Raw genomic sequence first — 9,683 nt, 5'->3', positions numbered from 1 at the left:
ACAACAGACCAGATTTGAGTATATGTTAATCAAGGACACTGTTGGTATTATTCCCTGTCTTAAAATACTTTAGTGGTTTTCCATTACTGTTAGATTAAAATGATTTTGATAATGTTATTCCTAATCATCTCTTGTGTCACATTTCCTACTATTTTCACCTTTGGAAAGGTGGAAATACTCCCACCCAAGTGTCCTACTTTGGGACACTTGTCTCATTGTAGTTGAACAATTACATGCACAATCTTCTATGGAGCAATTATATATATAAAGCAAAAGTTAATGTGGTAAAATCATATGCAGTGAGTTACTTTAGGTCAAGGACCATATCTCTCTTATTTACCGCTGTGACTTCAGTACTGAGCTATGGAGTTGGCACATATTAAATACGTATTGAAATCACAAATTCCTTTCTCTGCCTTTTTCTTTCTTTGCTTGCATTTTTAACCAGAACATTTTTTTCCCTTTCCTTGTTAAGATAAACACACATACACACAGGCGCACATGCACACACACACACGTCTGTGTGTGTGTGTGTGTGTGTGTGTGTGTTTCTATGAAAACTCCAAATTCAGGTTCAAATTAACTTTTTGTCTCAGAGTAAACAGTCTGTTTAAATTGACTTTATATATTTCTGCTTTGATTTGAAAAGAGACTCTGTTTCTAAGATTTCAGGATTTCTTAGTTTCCTCTAGTTACATAAGTAGTTGGCCATTTCTAAAATCTTTGGACAATTAGGCTTGTTTTTTTTCTACTATACATAATGCTGTAATGAGCTTATACCTATGGAACACTTTTTTTTTTTTTTTGTATTTTGTAGCTGATTTGTTTCCTAAGATAGATCAAAGACATGCTTGTACGAGATGACTAAGCTCTTCCTGGGATGAAATTTAAAAATAAATTAAAGTTGTGTGATAATGGATCTCTAATTTTTTCTTAAATTTTGACTTTTCTGAATTCTCAATTTATGATGAAGACTCATGCACAAGTGAAAAACATTACCAAACTAGCAAATGAATGTGGCTAGCTGGGTTTGGTTTCTTTCAGTCTTTCAGGAAATGACAAAATGTTCAACCTTTTGAGAGAACTTAACTTTATGTTCCTGTATTCAGTGCTGACACTGCTAAGGATGAATCATTAAATGTGAGAGGAAGGCTAAAATGAAAAATGTTTAACCAACTGTCCTTTCCCAGTGCTACATTTAGAAAAACTATTTTTTGAATATACAGAATATATTTCAATGGCTAGGATACAATAGGACCAAAATAAGATATTTGTCAGTTGTTGGAATTTATTTATGAAAGCATTTTGCGTACTTACAGAATCAAATTCTAGAGTCTGGAATAAAATATACAGGGGGTAGGAAAGAGAGTTTCTTTATTAGCTAATAGGATGAGAAATTTCTTGTAAAGTGCAAGAATAGAGCTCATTACATACCTCAACAAGAGGAATTGAATTCAACATGTAAGGAAGAAATTACTTCATCATTCTTGTAAATTCATGAGCTTCAGTTGCATGAAGTAATAACCTTAATCACAAAGAATTAAAAGGGGCATTCAACTAGTCCTATTTGTTCCTAGAGTTCCACTTTGGAGAAAAATAAAGGGCCCAAAGATCAGCTGATTAATACATATATGGTTCATATTGTTAACTAATAGCTTAATCCTGAGGTGTGGGTCTATATTGCTAAATGCATATTTATGTATTTTGTACTTGACTATGAGGAATTACACTGGGATGGTTTATTTTTTTTGGAGAAATACTCCTGAGTGTCTAAAGTGTGTCAAGTGTTGGGATAAACACTTTGGATTAAATGGTAAACCAAAATAAATATTATCACTGTCCTCATAGCGTAAGAATGTAATGAAGGACCTAGATATGGAAAACAAATTTTTTTTAATTGGCTAATTACAGCTCAGATAAACACTGCATAGAAAGTGACATAATGCTTTAAGAGCATGTGTACCATTTGACCTAATTAGGAGGGTAAGAGAAAATGTTCCTAACAAAGGAGTGGTTGGACAGTGAGATGAAGAATAGTTTGATTATTAGTTTAAGAAAGAAGGGAAGAATTTCTGAAGAGATAGACTTTAAAGTTTGTTTTTCATATTGTCCTCTATATGACAAATACATTTGATTGGAAGCATGAAATTTTTTTTAATTGAGGTACAATTGACATATTAATATCAGGTGTACAACACAATCATTCTTTATTTATATATATTGCAAAATGATCACCACAGTAAGTCTAGCAAGAATCTGTTACCATATAGTTATAAGTTTTTGTCTTCTGATGAAACCTTTTAAGATTTACTCTTAGAAACTTTCAAATGTGCAGTAAAGTATTATTAACAATAGACACCATACTGTATATTCTATCCCCTCAACTTACTCTATAACTGAAAATTTGTACCTTGACTGTCCTCTTTTACCCATTTTACTTATGCCCCAACCCTCACCTCTGGCAACCACTAATCTAATTTTGAATCTATAAGCTTGTTTTCTTTTTTTCTTTCTCTAACTTATCTCACTTAGCATAATCCCCTTAGGGTCCATCCATGTTGTCACAAATGGCATAGTTTCATTCTTTTTTATGACTGAAAAATATTCTTGTGTGTGTATGGGTGTGTACGTGTGTGTACCACAGTTTCTTTATCCATTCATCCATTAGTAGACACTTAGGTTTTTCTATATCTTGTCTTTTGTAAATAATAGAATTATTTCATTATTAGTTTAAGAAAGAAGAATTTCAGAAAACATAAGCTTTAAAATTTATTCTTTGATATGCCCTCTACATGAAAAATACATATGAATGGAAGCATGATAACTTTTAAAGTAGTTAAAAAATGCTCCCATTTAAAGAGTTTCAGTTCATTACTCTTTCAAAAAATTGTCTAGTTGTAAGAAATCATCTTGATTGTGAGAATGTGGTAATAAACAAGAAAGACAAAGTCTCTTACCTTGTGGAGCTTTACTCTGGTAACCCAAGATAACCTATAAGTATATAACTTTATTAATAAGTGCTGTATGGAAAATAAACCTAGGTAAGCTCTCAGATCTAGAGAATGTGACAGGAGGATATTTTTTTTCTAAGTATGTGTATGTGTTTGGGGTGCGTGTATAGTAATACACTGGTCAAGGTATGCAGAAATAACTGACATTAAAGGAGAGAACTGAAAATTGAGAAATATTTGTGAAAAAAATATTACCAAAAGGAGGTTCATATGGAAGATTAATAAGTGTTGAATGATAATTGTAATAATGACCAGACATTTCATTCTCAAAAGCAAGAGTGCTTAGAACATGGTGAACATAGGAGAGAATGTTAGACAGTGAGGATCTTGGTGTCACAGGCAGATGTAGATTGCTCAAGGCCTTGTTGGCTATGGTACAAAATTTGGGTTATATTTATATTATAGCACTTGAAGGGTTTTAGGCAAGAAAAAAAAGATTAAAAATTCATTGGCTCTAGTAGTAATTTGGCTATGAACTGCTGGTGGTATCAACAACTGGTAGTGAGAGAGAGATGGAGAAGTTGTGAGGTTAGAGATATATCATGGATAGAAACTTACTGATGGATTAGACTTTTTAAAGGAGGAAAAATAGAATAATTCAGTAGAACTAGATTTTTAGCTTGACCCACAGAGTCAATCGTGGTGCCATTACCAAGGGGACACTATCCCTAGTGACATTCTCATATGCCTTCTGCCTTAACACTTGCTCAACCCATCTATCTATCCTTTTATTCCAATATTGACTGCTTACTTTGTGCCTTACTAGAAGCACTGTCCTGCAGGGACACAAAGATGAAAAAGACAGACTGGGTCCCTGCCTTACTGAAACTTCCATTTTAAATAGGAACAGACAGGCTGGTAAGCAAATAAATAAATAAAACCTTACAGATTGTGATAAGTGGGATAAAGGAAAGAAATAAAGCAGCTCCTGTGGTAATAAATCAATGTACCTAAGTTAACTGGGATGGTCAAGGAAAGACTTTTTGATATGGTATCAAAACCAATATCTGTACAACTTTCTGACTCCTTTATGGAATTAAGAATATAAAGAACCTGGGGAAACCCTTTAAGTCAGCCTTGAGTCTATTGTTGTTGTTGTTTTAAATTATATTTTATTTTTTTATCATTTACCAAATGAAATGTTGTAACTTTGGTTAAGACTAGGAGCTTTTGGGGCGCCTGGGTGGCTCAGTGGGTTAAAGCCTCTGCCTTCTGCTCAGGTCATGATCCCAGGGTCCTGGGATCAAGCCCTGCGTCTGGCTCTCTGCTCTGCGGGGAGCCTGCTTCCCTTCCTCTCTTTCTGCCTGCCTCTCTGCCTCCTTGTGATCTCTTGCTGTCAAATAAGTAAATAAATAAAATCTTAAAAAAAAAAAAAGACTAGGAGCTTTTACTGAACATTTTTGAAAAGAAAATCACTGCCTCCATCTTCCCCAACCCCTCTGCTGTGGAAGATTAATTCATTTTGATATCTCTTTCAAAGTATTTTTTTCAAAACAATTTTTTTTAAGGATTTTATTTATTTATTTGACAGAGAGAGAGAGATCACAAGTAGGCAGAGAGGCAGGCAGAGAGAGAGGAGGAAGCAGGCTCCCCACTGAGCAGAGAGCCAGATGCGGGGCTCGATCCCACGACCCTGGGACCATCACCTGAGCCGAAGGCAGAGGCTTTAACCCGCTGAGCCACCCAGACACTCCTCAAAACAATTTTTATACTCTTATTGGTTATTAAAATAATCCAAACTACAATTAATTACATTGTAAAAATGCAGAGTATAAAATTTCTAATTCATTATTTCCTCTGAAATATACATGATCAACAGTTTTTACATGCCTTTGTTCATATTTATTTATTTATTTATATTTGCTCCGTTAACAAAATTGCACAATGTTCACTATATTCCTATGGAGCTTGTAGGTTTTTGTTTTGATTTATTTTTGTTTTTCACGTTATAATAATGTTTTGGCTAGCTTTCCTTACTAATACAGATGGGACCTTTTATTGTTTTTATTATTCATATAATAATCCGTTCATGTGTTTATCATTTTTAACAGTTTCTCTAAGAATATTTAGTTTTTTTCATTTTTCACCATTTTCATCTACTGTGGATGGTGAATGAAAAGTTCTTGACAATTGTAGTGTGTTTTAAAGAAGAAAGCAGAAATGTGAGGTGAAAAGTATGTGCATATTTTAAATTTACTAGATATTTCTATGCTGGCATTCCAAAAGTTTGTACCATTCTTGTTCACTTAAAGGGACAAAGCAGAAGAGAACCCATTTAGTTTTCTCTGATAAGATTACATATCAATATATCCTTTTCGTGTTCAGTTCTTTGATAACCGGTGATGTTTATATTGATACTGTCTCCCTTCCAAAAAATTGATTCCTCATTTTTAACTTATAAATAGTAATGTTGTCATGGCAGTTTGTCTTACCATTCTAAATTTCTTTCTGAATTTTATGTATTTTGATGTCCAAACATGCCTCATATGTGTGAAACCCCAAACCAAAACAGCTTCAAAATTTAAAGGCAATATTAACATTTTCAACAGTGGATACAATTTGGAATATGAGAAAAACTCTATATGTGCTAGGCTGATGCTGGAAAAAGACAACAATAAAAGTAACATTTTAGTACTCTTCTAGTGACAGTGAATTTCAGCTGTTTCCATTTGAAGCCATAACACAGAGATATTTAAAAAAGCAGAACACTAAACTGTATACAAGTGTCAACAAGAAATACAACTGGCTATTTGGGTAGTGGCACTTATATCTGTGTGAAATTTATAGAGGTTTTCCTTTGAATATATGATGAATTTTTCTGAGTATTACATGAATATTTAGAATATATCTGTATGCTTTTGGTTTCATCTATTCTACTAATTGCATTGTTCTTATCCTTTATGCCTTCTATTTTAAACTGGGGCAACATACCTAATGAGGAATAAACAAATGCACAAGCAACACATGACATTTTTCTGACGCACTAATATCCATATAAAACACTGGAAACATCTGTTAAAGTTTGATTTTGGGAAGCTCCATGGTTATGTATACTTAATATACTTGAATAATTTTTCTTTCACATACACATATACTTAATAGCTTCATGAATATCTGCAGTTGTGTTTCTATCAAACCTTTTATCTTTGGATTTCTCTTTTTTTTTTCTTTGTCTTTTTGTGCTTTTCTTAATTTGGCATTATTTAGATATTTATTACTCTTAGGTCTTTATTTTGGATGTATCTTGTATCAATTTAAAATGATCCTCGCTTTCCATTTTACTTACATTCTAATTTATTTATTGATTTTTTTGTTTTACATTATCCTCCAATGCACATTTAACAATCCTTTTATTTTTTGCTAGTTTTATTTTCCTTTAGAACTGCTATGTAAGTAGTAGAGCAGATAGAGTATATTTTAATAAATTCTAAGAGATTCTACTTTATAATGGTTGAAATCACATTTACTCTTAGAAATCTGCTTATTTCATGTATTTTTTCCTATATTGTTTTGTACCTTTTGTTTTACACTGTTTCCATTCTCTTTAATTTTTGGAATTTCTTAATAGTATTCAGAGGTTCCAGTTATAAAACCTGTTTTTAATTGTGCTAGTGGCAACTCCTACATTTTACTTAATATACTGTTATTATATTCATCCAATTTCAAATTGAAAATTTGAAATTTCAATTTTCAAATTGAAAACAAAATGGTGACTTTTGACTTTTCCATATGTAAAGATGGGAAATTTCTCACTTTTTCATTACTGGTTCCTAATCTATCCTGTCTACAAGTTTAGAATTATGCAACAGACTCTTTTCTTCCAAATATAAATTATCACTATTTGTTTTTAAAATACACCATCTTCCTTTTTTATTGCAAAATTTCTCCTAGGAATAGAAACATCTTCTTCCCTCTGTTCTTCCCCACTCCCCCCCACCGCTTTTTTTATTAACATATAATATATTATTTGCTTCAGGGGTACAGGTCTGTGAATCATCAGTCTTACACACTTCACAGCACTCACCATAGCACATACCCTCCCCAATGTCTATAACCTGGCCATCCTATCCCTCCCCTCCCACTGAATTTGAGAGGCAGGCGGGGGGGTTGTGGGGGTTAGGGAGGGAAAAAAATGAAACAAGATGGAACCAGGGAGGGAGACAAACCACAAGAGACTCTTAATTTCAGGAAAAACTATTTTTAAATGATTATTGAAATTATTTATGTCTTTTGCCATATGTAAATTTATTGACTGCTTACTGGCATTCCTAACACCCTTGACAAACTCATGCCTTAGTTCATGATTTCAATTCTTCTCAGAACACTTGAGTAATATATTTATGAAAAGAACTTAGGCGACATATACTTGAGAACTTTATATCAAGTTTTTCTTGTACATTCAGTTATTGATGATTATAGAATAACATAAAATTTTAGGTGTGATAAGATTTTCTCCAAAGCTATTTAGATACTTTTTTTGCTGCTGCTGTTGTAAAGAAAATTGTAAAGGTCTTTCAGTGGCCTGGAATGTCTCACTTTCCCAATGGCCAAAGCTCAATCAATTGGAGAAATAAATTAACAACAGTAATACTGGATTGTAACCCATAGAATAAAATAAATATCCATGTTTTTGTGAATAAAAATAAATAAAATATAAATAAATAATTGAATAAATAATTGATGAGGGACACCTCTCATATCCAAAATCCAAAAAAAATGTAGAAGAAATGAGGGAAATAAAAACTCTTGTGAGAACTTTACAGTAATAATTGTCAGGATAGATCTACTAAAGGATGTTGCAACTAGAGGGTATAGGGTGAGGAGAAACAGGATTTTATGCAAACTCAAAGGGTTTCTCTCAGGATATTTATTAATTATAACAGAAAAAGAGAATAGTTTTATAGTAGAGAAACCTTACTGACAGCACCTTAATGAAGTGATTGAGGTTGATATCACTAGTAAAATGACATGTTGACCTTATGTGGCCCCTGATATGTACTGAGGAGGATATATCATTTTTGTGTCATCATTCAAAAAATGCATCAGTTCAATCTAATGAGAAATTGTCAAACAGATCTTCATATTGAGATACATTCCCCCAAATAACTGAGCAGTAATCTCAAAGTCTTCAAATATAATAAAAGACTAGGGATGACTGATGAAATGTCACAGATTGGAGACTAAAAAGACAACTATATTTAATGCAGGATCCCAAAAATAGATCCCAAAATGGTGTAAATGGAAATACTGATGAAATCAGAGTATAGTATGTGGTTGAGTTTTTAAAATAGCAGAACATAAAAAGAAAACCACCTTACAAACACCTTATACATAAGGCAACAAAGAGAAGAAACTGGAATTAAAAGATATTTAGAAATGAGTACCAAGGAAGGTAAAATATTTTAAATATCTAGGATGAGAACAAAATAATTAGAGGAAAATTTATAGCCATAAATGTCTTTGTTAGAAATAAATATTTGATTGAAAATAAATGAACTAAGCATTGAAATCAAGAAATTAGGGAGAGGGAAACAACAAAATAAATCCAAAGTAATTACAAAGACAGCCTTTGTGAAGGTTAAATAGAAATAATTAAAACAGTAAAGCATAAAGTGATAACACAATTGTTTAGATCGATACAACTGAGTTTTTTTTTCAGCACTGACAAATTAGATGAAATATTGGCAAGTCTATAAAGAAAGGAAAGAAATTATTGATAAGCAGCTGTAAGAAAAAAATAAGGTACCCAAAATACCATACACTCCCAATTTAGTAAATTTAATAATCCAGACAAAACCGATGACTTTCTAGGAAGTACTAACTCAAGAATAAATAGAATCAATTTTCATTTGATAAAACTTACCAGGCCAATGATTTGATAAGATACACATAAAAGAAGTAAGAGTCCTACCAGAAGTTTTATTTATTTAATTTATTTTTTTAAAGATTTTATTTATTTATCAGAGATCACAAGTAGGCAGAGAGGCAGGGAGGCGGGAACAGGCTCCCCGCAGAGCAGAGAGCGGGATGCGGGGCTTGATCACAGGACTCTGGGATCATGACCTGGGCCAAAGGCAGAGGCTTTAACCCACTCAGCCACCCAGGCGCCCCCTACCAGAAGTTTTAAAAAGCACAAACTCATCTCTCCTTTTCCCCACCATCATGGTATATGGGTTGACTGTTCCTTGCCATATCGTCTCACAAGACTTTCAGGATTGATTCCTGGCCAAGAAACAAAAACAGAATTGTCCCATACCCCAGTGGATTTGTATGAAAATTGGTAATAAAATCAGGTACAACTCCAGGAAGAAGATTGGAGAAGAACTAAGCTGGGTCTTTGAGGGATCACACATGAGTTGATGCACATATTTTCACTACATGAAGGTTACATGCTCATATCTGGTCACTCTGTAAACATTAATACCACCTGAACAATAGATATGTGTTATTGCAGAAGTCATTTTTCTCTGTTAACTATGCTTCTGCACCATTGTTTGGTACAGTAATTAATATGTGAGGCCTTTTATTTGGAAAAAAATTTAAAAGCACAAACTCATTTATGAGCAAATTCAAGGCTATTTTGTGTATAAAAAGCACATAATACATAAGGAAAAAATTCTCTTATCTAAGTGAGATAACACCGAAGTATTTTATTAAAAATAAAGGAATAAT

At 32.9% G+C, this 9,683-nt stretch overlaps 1 pseudogene across 1 annotated transcript; it reads left to right on the top strand.

The window, feature by feature from the left end:
* The first annotated feature begins 9,195 nt into the window (after positions 1 to 9,195).
* On the top strand, positions 9,196 to 9,352 carry LOC308350799 (large ribosomal subunit protein eL39-like; annotated as a pseudogene). The gene has a single exon. The product of its transcript is annotated as a large ribosomal subunit protein eL39-like (transcript).
* Positions 9,353 to 9,683: the final 331 nt, after the last annotated feature.

The sequence above is a fragment of the Martes martes genome (assembly GCF_963455335.1).
Source record: "Martes martes genome assembly, chromosome: 10".
Classification (NCBI taxonomy): domain Eukaryota; kingdom Metazoa; phylum Chordata; class Mammalia; order Carnivora; family Mustelidae; genus Martes; species Martes martes.
The sequence above is the reverse complement of the archived record's forward strand: the minus strand, read 5'-3'. Positions and strand labels throughout refer to the sequence as shown.